Source organism: Vicia villosa, linkage group LG3, assembly GCF_029867415.1.
Source record: "Vicia villosa cultivar HV-30 ecotype Madison, WI linkage group LG3, Vvil1.0, whole genome shotgun sequence".
NCBI lineage: Eukaryota > Viridiplantae > Streptophyta > Magnoliopsida > Fabales > Fabaceae > Vicia > Vicia villosa.
In genome coordinates this window covers 35,156,445-35,168,714 of record NC_081182.1, presented here as the reverse complement: position 1 = coordinate 35,168,714, position 12,270 = coordinate 35,156,445, and the positions used below count along the sequence as shown (strand labels likewise).

The window sequence follows — 12,270 nt, the reverse complement described above, 5'->3', positions numbered from 1 at the left end:
CACTTTTCTTTTTAAAACTTTTTCTTAAAGATTAGATATTAGTCTTATTTTAGAAGTAAATACAAACCATCCTACTTCTACAAACATGTAAGGTGATTGACGTTCACCCGATACCCCAAACCCAAATTGGATGTCATCAAGATAACATGTCACATATTTAATGATCAGCAACATTGAACACTGACCGCCTCCAAATAGAATCCACGGTCATTGGTTGTACCCGCCATCAAACTTTAATAAGGGCGTCAAGGATGCAGAGGCAACAAACTTTGTCAAATTCATGGAACATCTTTATCTCAATCATAAGTTAACAACTAGAGTAATTTGCATATAAAAGATCTCCTGCCACAAAAGAACCTTCTCCACGCAGTGCATGTAATATATGTTGTGCTTGCAAATCATTTCTAGAAATATACTTTAATTCTCATTAATCGCATTCAACGGTAAACTTATTTATCGAATGAGAAAATACAATTTTGTTTCAACTTAATTATTGGAAGATAAACACAAACTATTGTTTTTTATTTTAAAAATTTTACATATAAAATTCACATTTTTTTTCTATTTAATAGCGTGCCTTCAAACAAAGGAATTTAATTTAAAGGAATAAAGGAGATAAAAAAGTAAGACTATATACCATGAAATCTTTATTAATAAATATTTTTTTAATAATTGTTAAATTTATCTTATGTGGGTCCAAATTGTCAAGTAATAAAATTAAATTTTATTAAAGAATAATAAAAATATAAAACAAATCTCACTAATATTATGTTTTTTATTTAAGATTGAGTCAAAATATTATGCGAGGAGAAAGTTGATCATCGAAAATTATTTTTAAATAATCTCAAACTCTACATTAACAGCCTCTACTACTTTTAAAAAAGAAATACTAAACTTTAAAATTAATGGGTAAGCAATTTTAAATTCCACATAAGTAGACTCAAATGGTATAAAAGACTAAGCTATTTTTAAGATACCAATTAATAAAATTTAGACAAAGGATTATGAATGAAAGAAAGAAAAGATGACAAAAAGTTATAGAGAAAAATATCAGCTCATACATTTACTTGGTTAATATATAAAAGCTAAAAGATGCTGTGTGGTGAAAATGATGGCAGAGGTATTTTACAACACATGTGAGTATTTGGAGAAATATTCTAATAAACAAAAGCAGTGAAAGGAAACAAGCTTGCGTTTGTAGTCCAACGGTTAGGATAATTGCCTTCCAAGCAATAGACCCGGGTTCGACTCCCGGCAAACGCAACTCATTATTTTTAACGCATGTTCTGTTTCTGGCCAATGGAAGAATTGCTAATTGATTTTTTATATTTATTTATTTCAAGAGAACTACACGCTACGCTAAGGTGTAAAATTTATTATGCAATGCAAAAACAAACACTTTCAACCATTTATTCATTTAAATTAATATATGCACATTAATTAGTATTTAAAAACAGAAACTAAATTATAAAAATGACATTACATGATGTTTTTTTATTTGAATACAAACTAGTTTAATATTTATGCTATCCTATGAGTTTGGAGTGTATGATGATGTTACCAACTAATATTTAGAATAGAGTTGTAGAGAAAAAAATCACTTATATTAATAATAATATACTATTATAATTTTAAATTGTTAGATAATAATAATAATAATAATAATATTATATTATGATTTTATTATAAGAGTAAGAATAGTTTAGTCTTTATAAGGATGACTTTGTAAGCTCCTCCTAAGTCTGATATTTCTGAGGTTGAGGTTTGTAAACTCTATTTAAGTTCTATCCAGGTTAATCAAATTTATCATTAAAGCACAAAAACAATACTACATATTTTAAGCACGAGTAAAATACGTGTGTGTGTGTGTATATATATATATATATATATATATATATATATATATATATATATATATATATATCCGTTTGGGAACCCTAAATAAATGCAATTTTAGAACTATGATCTTGAACCGTGGCTCTGATCTCTTTTACGGTGGCGCGAGATAGACTTGCATGGTTAGCACTTTAACGTCCAAGTTAATTCAATATGAGTATATTGAAAATGGAGATCAGAAATTAGAGATTGTACATTGGTCTTAGCATGTGAACTAACTTTTATATTTTGGGTCAAGTGGAGTGAAATAGGCCTTATTCATTTTATTATTTGGCCGGTCCATAATAGGCCACATAACCAGGTACCTTTCTAACTCAAGCTTTTATCTTTAGCATTTCTTATTTTTTTTAATCAGGATAAGTGATTGTACCATTAACCTAGTGAGCGATTCTGGAGTTGAAACTTCTGCTTATATAATGAGAATCTCTCTTGATTCTCACCTCCTTCCTCACAGTAGTGATTACCTAGCACCAGAAATCATACTCATATTTGACGATTCTGAATCAGAAAGGGCATGTGGGAAGTACTTGTAGGAAGAAACTTATTCTTCTAGTTTGTTAGATGTTCATATATACAATGTTGGCAGAGGAATGAACAACGTCAATGCTCTTATGCTCCTTCTTGTCTTGTCGGAAGAGGAGGTACAAGCCAATTGACAGATGAGAGAGCGCGCTAAAAGTTGTGGTTAATAATAAATTTTCACTTGAATTCACTTTATACATTCATTAACGCATAAAAGGCTTTAAAACCAAATTTAATTGAATAATACTAGTATTATGATTCCATTAAATAGTACTAAACAATTACATGATTCAAATAGATCAAAATAAATCTATCTAAATGTCTAATCAATAAGAATTTATTACTTGTAGTATAAATAATCAACGACAATGAGTTTAAGAACTTATATATGTATCACAGATGAAATATAAGCTACAACGATGTAGAAACATAAATGGTTAATGACAGCTGATGTTTTTTTGGATAGAGATAATAAGTGGGTAAATTATGTTGGATGAACTTATGCTTCATAAATTCATGATATGTTGTTCCTATAGCGTGGAAATATAAACAGGGATATTTACTGTAGCGTTAAATTGTAAAACCAGTATCAAGTTTAGTACCATATATATGATTCACTATAATAATATATTAAGTTAATATTATTAGTAAAATAATTTTTAGAAGTTTTTAATTATAGATAATTATTTGGATGATTTATTTAATTTAAGTTATTTTCAATTTCGTTAGAGTTGTCAATAGTGTTGAATAATTTAGCATGACTTGGATTATATATACAGCTGAGATGATGGATTTAGTAGTAGTTCGGTTTAGTAGCAGGAAATAATTAAGTAACAGTGAACCAAATAAATAGGAACAGTGTAGTATTAGTAGTAGAAAATGAAAAGTATCTAGTAGTAATGGTAGAATAAAATAAATGCAGTACCAAATTAGTAAATTTAGCGGTAAATTTAGTTATCCGAAATTAATTAAAAATTGTAGAGGTGGTTCGTATATGTCAGTAGGCGATCGCGATTGGCTTGTTTTGTGAATTATGAGGAGTATGTTGTGTTGTTATTTTCCTTGTGATTTCTCAGTGATGTGTATATTATTATTGTTTTATGCGAAGTTGCAAGATGTTTCAGTGACGATGTAATACCTCTATTTATTGGTATAGCGACGATATAGGCTTATGCCTTTGTGACGATGATGTTGTTGTTGTTGTTTGTGTTTGTTGCATTCATATACATATGCATTTTTGGCGATGGTCTGTATTGGCAAATTAGTGACTAAGGCTTATGCCTTGATGCCTCGGTTTAACTGGCAATTGGCGATGGGGGCTGAAGTCCTGGGTACCACATACATGTGCATAGTTGCGTCGCATTTTGAGTCGTTGTGAAGTTAATATTCTTATGAGTTGCTGTTGGTATAAGTTGTGTTGGTTTGATGTGCGAAATAATTATTGTAATTGTTGTGATTATTGTTGTTGCTAATGATTGTTATAATTGTCGTTACAAATTGTTGCTAAAGTTATTGTTATAACTGTTGTTGTTAGTTGTTATTATGACATGTTGTTTGGAAGTGGTGAAAATTGTATGATCTGATCTAATATATTAATTATCATACTTTTGTTTATATCTTTCGATATCTCACCCCTTCTGAATGATGTTTCCCTACCATGGGAAATGAACAGGTACTCAAGATAACGGTGGAAGTTTGAAGTGATTTTATGAAGTCTTTAGTTCCTGTTATTCAAGTTGGTGTCTTGCTCTGATACGTAGCACTCGGGGGATAAAACGATTGTTTTAATTATTATTTCTTTTGCTGAAATTTTTATATTATTTTGGTTTAAATTGTAACTTAAAGTTACCGTGCAAAGATGCTACGACTTGATTTGAATATTTAAGAAGTTGTTGATTCCGCTGCGAGTTAATTATTGAATTTAAACACAGTGATTTTTACTAATGACTTGATTATCGTTTTAAATTCTTGTGCTATGTATCTATATGAAGGAAAATAAGCCGTAATTGTTTTTGAATGACGAATATGTGATACCTCAAATGAACGTGTTTGGAATTTATACTCTGATTTTTCTGTATAATTTATCGAGTAGATTTGGGGTGTTACAAAATCTAATAACCAAATGATATAGTCCTAATGCCATGACCCATATGATTTTGACAAATGAACATGAATGCTATGAACTAAATAGATGAAATTTAAACCCCCTAGACCTAATGACATGAATAAAGGGAGGGAAAATTAGGGTATGATAACTTCCCATTTTTAAATATCTTTAATTGGTTAATATGTGGGATGTTAAATCCTCAAATTGCTTAGGTGGAAGATAGGTAAATATAACAAACCCAGATTCTGTCCCTCTAATACAAATGGAATGGAATGAAATGCAATTCAATCTGTGTATACTTATTGAGAATTTATTTTCTAGGGATATGAAATGGGAAACAAACTTTATGGGGATTATGGGAGATGAATGGTGAAGGCCTATTGGGGATCAAGTGAGGTATGATGAAAAGACTAGAGAATATATCCGACAAAAGGTCGGGGAGCACGTTCCTTAAGGACACTTCAAAAGTGATGATGCGTTCTAGCTTCTCACATGAAGAATCAGATATTTCTGAATCTTGTAACAACAATAAAGGATTCTAGATTTTCACACAATTAATCAAATGACATCCATCGATCTTGTAACAACAAGATAGGTTCCAGATTCTACCCATCGATCTTGTAACAATGAGAAAGGTTCTAGATTATATCTATTGATCTTCTAACAACAAGAGATGTTCCAAATTCTATCCATCAATCTTGTAACAATAAGAGAGTTCCAGATTCTATCCAACGATCCTATAACATCAAAAAGGGTTCCGGGGTCTCTCAGAACAAATCAAATGACATTCAGCAATCTTGTAACAACAAGAAAGGTTCCGGAATCTCTCCGAACAAATCAAATGACATTCATAAATCTTGTAACAACAAGAAGGGTTCCAACATCTATCAAAACAAATCAAATGGCATTCAACAATCTTGAAACAACAAGAAAGGTTTTGGTGTTTCTTAGAATAAATCAAATGACATTCAGCAATCCTATAACAACAAGAAAGGTTCTGACGTATTATAGAAAAAAAATCAAATGACAATCAGCAATCTTGTAACAACAAGAAGGGTTCCAGTGTCTCTCAGAACAAATCAAATTAAAATCAGCGATCTTGTAACAACAAGAAGGGTTCCTACATCTCTCAGAATAACCCAAATGACATTTAGTAATCTTGTAACAATAATAAGGGTTCCGACATTTCTCATATCAAATCAAATTACATTCAACAATCTTGTAACAACAAGAAAGGTTTCGACGTCTCTCAGAACAAATTAAATGATATTCATTAATCTTGTAACAAGAAAGGTTCTAGCATCTCACATAGTGAATAAAATTATATTCTTCAATCTTGTAACAACAAGAGAGGTTCCAACCTCTCACAGAACAAATCAAATGATATTCTTAAATCTTTGGATTTAGTCAGATTCTGAATTTTGTCAGACAAGGAAATAGTATTTGTAGGTGCCAAGCAAAGTTGGACTTTGATCCTTGGGTAAAATATTGACGACAACAAGACCTTGGGAAATGAAAATGAGCGTGAAACACACTTCGAGTTATGCATGATCTGAAACTTTGCCTTTATGCATGACATATGGATGACTTTTCCAAACAGGGACCGCCGATTTACAATCACGACAAAGTCAGCATCTTAGCCCGAAGAGCTAGGATTTCTTCCTCTGCGTCTGCTGCTATTGATGTGTCGATCTGGCGTTATTAAAACCCTCATGTATCTATTGTTTAACAGCTCAAAGAATCCAACTCCAGCAGCATATTAACTAATATAGACGGAACGCACCCCACATTTTTAGAAGGGGCCCGCCCGCCTACCAATCAAAGAGGCTAAGAGTAAACGTAAGCTTGAAGAGCTTCCCTTCATTCGCTTCGCGGGAGCCGCACAACACATAGCTGGAAGTCAGAGGTCCCATACTACCTGCCTAACCCCTCGCTTTGAGGGACCGTAGATAGGAAAAGACATTATAAACCACCCCATTTATCTTCCTTGAGAGCTTTCCTACTTTCAACTGACGCGTAAACTATCTCCCTCCCCTATAGAGAGCTAAACCATTCCTACTCTACTATGGTCTTTGTTTGTTTGCTGGCACATGTAGAGTAAGGGGTGGCCCGAAAGCGGAATTTACCGGTGGTGGTTGGTCAAAGCTCCGGTAGGTAGCCACTACCTTCTCAGGGAACCGTACATGAGACTTCCGCATCATACGACTCTGTCCCAAGCTTCCTTCGTCGGCCCTTGTCATTAGACCATTATCTATGCATGTATATTAAGCCTGGACTCTCGAATATTTTGCTTCTCGGGTGGTTGCGAACAATGCAGCTTGCGTTGCGGGAGATGCCCGCCCGTAGGGCCCGACCCGCTCAAACACAAGATCTGGTTATACGGGATAAAAACGAGTATCAATAAGGAAAGGGCTTTCCCTATTAAGGAGGCGGATCCATTTCGGATGCTTTAGATATAACAACCAGGGGATTAGGATAAGATCAGTTGTATCTTCTACGACCTGAAATTCTTCCAACAATCTTTTCCACAAGAGTGAGATAGGTCACAAGTGGCCTTACTCTCTTTGTTTTGGAATGAGGATGGGAAGGCCTTCCACTCCAATAAATGATAGGACAACTTTTGGTGCCCTACTCTCGTGGAACGGAAGGAAAGCCAAAGAAGAAAGTTTGCTACTAGAAAGGAAAAAAATTATGCATCATTCTCATACCTGTCACAGCTTCAAATAGATCATATATTAATTATATTTCTCTAAAAATATAGAAAAAGGGGTTTGTGCACCAATATCTGCCATAAAAGGTCCTAACCATAGTAGATGAGAAAATGTTAATGTTCATGGAGACCAGGTTAGGCTTTTTATGAAGTGCCAAAAATGGGCTTTTACTTCTCATGTTCGCTCTTTGATGCTTCATGCTTTGGGAATATGCTTAATGAATGCGATAATATGCTAGAGCGAAGCGACCTAAATGATTCATGATAATAATCAATACCATGATTTGAACACTTCTACACATGCCCATGTGGTGGGTTAATGTTGAGAAGGGTTCTTTTGCAACAAAGCTTATTGTCAATGAAAAAAGTTATTTAATAAGGTATTGTGCAAGCAATATTTCCCAACACTTATATCTAACTCAATGGTTGTTGATGTACGACATGGATTTGCTTGAGCAACCAGATATATGGAGAAAATTTGACTCCTCTGTAGCATATCCTACCCTAGATTGTTGGGATTTGAAGAAATTTGCCTTTACAGAAGTTTAGAAGAAACTCATGATCTTTAGGTGACATGCTCTAGTACTTGAACTTTGAATGAAATGGAAGTTATTAATCGATCCTTGGGACGGTGTACAGAGTCTTGCAAATATTTTCCCTAAGTCAACCAGTTCTTTAAGTAACTTTCTCTTACTCGACAGAGTCCTCAAGCGACCTGCCTTTGCTCAATGGAGTCTTTAGGATATTTTTATTTGCTCAATGGAGTCTTCAGAGGATTTGCCCTTGCTCAATGGAGTTTTCAGGCGACTTTCCCCTACTCAAAGGAGTCTTCAGGTAATTTTCCCTTTCTCGATGGACTATTTAGGAAATCTGCCCCTGCTCAACGGAGTCTTCAGGTAATCTTCCCCTTACTCAATGGAATCTTCAAGTAATTTTACCCCTTCTCAACGGAGTCTTCAAACGATCTTTTCCTGCTCAGTGAAGTCTTCAGGTGACTTGCCCCTAGTTAACAGAGTCTTTTGGTAATTTTACTTTTCTCGATGGAGTCTTCAGGAGATCTTCCCTGATTCAATAGAATCTTCCAGAAATCTGCCCCTTGCTCAACAGAGTCTTTAGGTAGTTTGCCCCTTGCTCAACGGAGTCTTCAGGCGACTTTCCTTTGCTCAAATGAGTCTTCATGCAATCTTCCCTTGCACAACAGAGTCTCTAGAAGATTAGCCCCTACTCAACAAAGTCTTTAGGGGATTTTCCCTTGCTCAACAGAGTTTTTAGGCAAATTTCCCTTGCTCAATAGAGTCTCTAGGAGATTTTCCTCTACTCAACAGAGTCTTCAAGAATTTTTCCCATGGGGTGATCATTTCTTGAAGTGATTTGCCTCTTATGGGACCACTTATGGATGATCAAGCTCTTCAAATGAATGCTCATTATTAGAATTTATTTGATGCTAAGTGTTTACTTGTAAATAGAATAGTTCTTTCAAACTGGTGATTTTAATGCAATGCTAATAAAAAATTTGAAATCAAAATTATTATTGATGTTGTGACACTCAGCGAACGAATCATCGGTCACAAGGTGTCATACCCCAAATTTGTCCCACCCTTTAATTTTTATCTGGCTTAGGCTTCACACTCATGTGCATACCTCATATAGGCCATTCACCCATTACATTCATCCATATCATGGTTACTATTCAAGAAATTGATAAGAAAAAGGCTTTGTGGAAAATATGTTTTGGTTCAGAAAGAAAGATGGGAGGTCTCATTGTATGGTACTATGTCCTTTGAAGTTCTCCTGAGATTAAGGTTCCATTACTTTCGATGCAAAGTTTTGATTGAAGGGTACAAACTTGCAAATCAGCTGGTCCCTCAAATCAGGGTTTTTGACCAAAGTCAACGCAGTTGAATTTTTGGTCAAACATTTAATTAGGAGGTGATTTTATAGTGTGGGGTAGAACAAGGCTCATGTGAGGGTGTACAATCGATTTTATTTGGTTGATGGATGATCAATAGTGGAATCGGGGATCGATTAATCAGAAAATTCGTCTGAAGGTGAAAAAGTCAAACAATTGACTTTTTGGTCAAAATCAGGGCCGATCTCGTGATGTTGACTTTTGGTGGATATTAGTCAAAGGAAAGTCAATGAAATAAACAAAAATCAATTTTTAACTAAAAGTTACCTTTTTGGAAAAATTAGTTAAAATATGATGCTGCCAAAAGAGGAAAGTTCCAACTTAGATTATTTTTTAGAACTCTTGAGAAATGGCTGGGTAGTCAACTTCAAGCTCATTTATCACATGGATCTAGGTCTCATTTCAAAACAAGCTCAATATAAGGATTGTTCCATTCATAGCATACTACAATTTTGTAGTTGGGAACTTTTCAATTTAAGGTCTGGATCGAGAGATATAAAGCTATGAACTTGGAAAGATAATGCTGAAGCCAAGTCACGTTGCCCATAAGAAATTGTGCACAGCGCAGAGCATTTGATCAAACACCTGGCACGCCATCTTTGGTGACAAATTTAGAGAACTTCAAGCCTCTTCTCGATCTAATTCAAACATAAAACTGTTCTACTTCATGTCCTCTTTCTATTGATCTAAATATCACGGTATTTGGGCACATAAATTGCAAGATATAGGGCATTGAAGTCGTGCCCTCGGAAGTTGCGCTTGAGAAGGCATCGGGCCGGGATCTGAGTCACGCACACGCAGGACGCCGCAGTAGCAACGTGATGAGTTCAGGATCAATTCTCTTACGCTTGCTATCATTTTTTTCCAGATATCCAACACAAAACATGTTCTATCATGTATCAGCTTTGCTATGAGATCAAAAATGAAGCTTTGGAACAAGTGATCAAGGAATTAGAAAGGTCTGAAGTCACGTATCCGGCATGAGTAGAATCGGCTAGCCAAACACCATCGTGCTGCAGTTGGAATCAGTCACGACCCAATAACTTCATTTGCCAATTCCCATGCATTTGCAATCCTGGTTTCAAGAGTTTCTAAGTGTCAATCTTGTTCTCTCTTATATCCACTCAACCATGAGCTTAGCTTCAAGAAGAATGGCCTTATGTAGAAGGAGTTCTAAGCATATGAGGAGGGCATAATGACTATTTTGGTTTGGATATAAAGCTTTGGTTATATGCCGGCAGTGAGCACGTGAGACATCCTTCATCCATATGCAGCCATGCATGATTCAGAAAACGAAAAAGCATAAGGAGAGTTTGCCCTATTCATGCAAAACTTGCTTGTTAAGTATTGTGAAAAGATCTGATGCACACAATCCCACGATACACTCATGCACATATACTGAATACACAAAAGGCGTGGGAACAATTTACTACAAATACACCAGCATGTGTTAAGTTTGGAAGGGGAAATACTACACTACACATGCAACACATGATAATCTCATATGCACCTCACACTCACTATATAAACAAAACCTTCTCCACGAATCCTCAGACACTTCCATTTCATTCTTCATTTTCTCTCCTCACACTCTCATTTTTCTCTCTTGACTCTCTCCCTCGTGCTCTCTCATCACTCTCCATTCCTATTCTCTCTCACCTCTCATCCCTCTCTCTCTCCACCATAACAAACCATAACTGTTTCTCTCTCCACCTTCAACCACCACAACAAACTTCTTCAGCCACTATCACCACCACGCAACCTCCATAACAAACTCTATAACCACCATCATCGTTGAAACTTCAAGATCTTCCATGGTTATTGCTCATCAAACCTCAACTCACATCATCATCTTCATTACTGCACCATCACTCGATTCATTCTCTCTTCACAAAATCCTAACAAACCACAACAACCTCCATAACCGTTTTTCAGAAAAGCTCAAAACCGAATCTTCACCACCACCATAACCGTCGCTGCAATCACCGCCTTCATCACATCTTCATCTCACTACCTCCCTCACGAGCAGCGCCGTAACAACACAACAATCGCCACGCTTTCGTCTTCATCCAGAACTCTACATAAATCATCATCATCATTTCTCTCACTACGCGAGCTCTAAGGAAGGAAGCAGCAAGGAGCTTTTTATTTCTTTCTGTGAAAGGTTCGAGCAGGTAAACTCCAAATCTTTCTCAACATATCAGAACATTCATGATTAGAACATATAGGTAGTTTATCTTGTTGTGATTGAATTCGGCTTCGTTATGTGGTGTATGCTGTATGCGGCGTTTCGAGGTGTTTTAACGTTGTAACGAGGCATAGCGGTAGAAGAGGTAGTATTTGTGACGAGTAGCATAGGTATTAGCGAAATCTTCATGTTAGGGTTTCGTAGATGGCTTATGTTTAAAGGTTACGTTGCGTTTCGGTGGAAAAGGAGTTCAGATTTGGAATCAGTGCAAGATTCCGAGTCGCAAGAAGGTGTTGTTTCGTTTTTCTGGAAATATTCATGAAGCTCCGCCGTTGGGATGGCCGGAGAAGACGACCGGAGTTCGCCTCCGGCGTCTGAGTTTGTTTGAGGGTTTAGGCTCCGTCGTGCTTACGTGGCGTGCTCTGATTAGTCCTTTTTCCCATGCTTTTGGTCCTTTTGTTTTATTACAATCATTGAAATGAAGTGTGTTGAAGCGTGATTGGCCAGTTTTGTTTCTTGTCCTGTAGTGACTTAAAAGAGACCATGTCCAATTGATTTCAGGTTAGCATATTGTTGTGTCACGTTGATAAATAGAGGACCTTGAATCATATAATAAAAATGAATTGGCATGTTACTGGAAATGAGAAATAAAAGAAGATAGTGTAGAAAAGGCTGGACCATGATTTCGTTTGGGCCTTAGCGCCACTCATATTTGCACCCCACTGTTGACATATAAAAATGCATAAATAATCTTCTTTCTTTCATTCCTTTTTTGAGTTTTGCTTGAAATAAAAATAATAACAAAAATATCTTCATCCAATTAGATTTTTAGAAATGTCATTTTCTTTTAATTGAACTTTTAATTGATATTTTCTTTTAACTTTGATTGTTTGTTAAACCATAATAAATAAATTGTTTTCTTAGTTAATTCAAAGTAG

General features: G+C 35.4%; 1 non-coding gene across 1 annotated transcript; it reads left to right on the top strand.

Moving 5' to 3' along the window:
- Nucleotides 1–1,191: 1,191 nt before the first annotated feature.
- On the top strand, nt 1,192–1,263 carry TRNAG-UCC (transfer RNA glycine (anticodon UCC)). Its single transcript has one exon. It is a non-coding gene; the product is annotated as a tRNA-Gly (tRNA).
- Nucleotides 1,264–12,270: the final 11,007 nt, after the last annotated feature.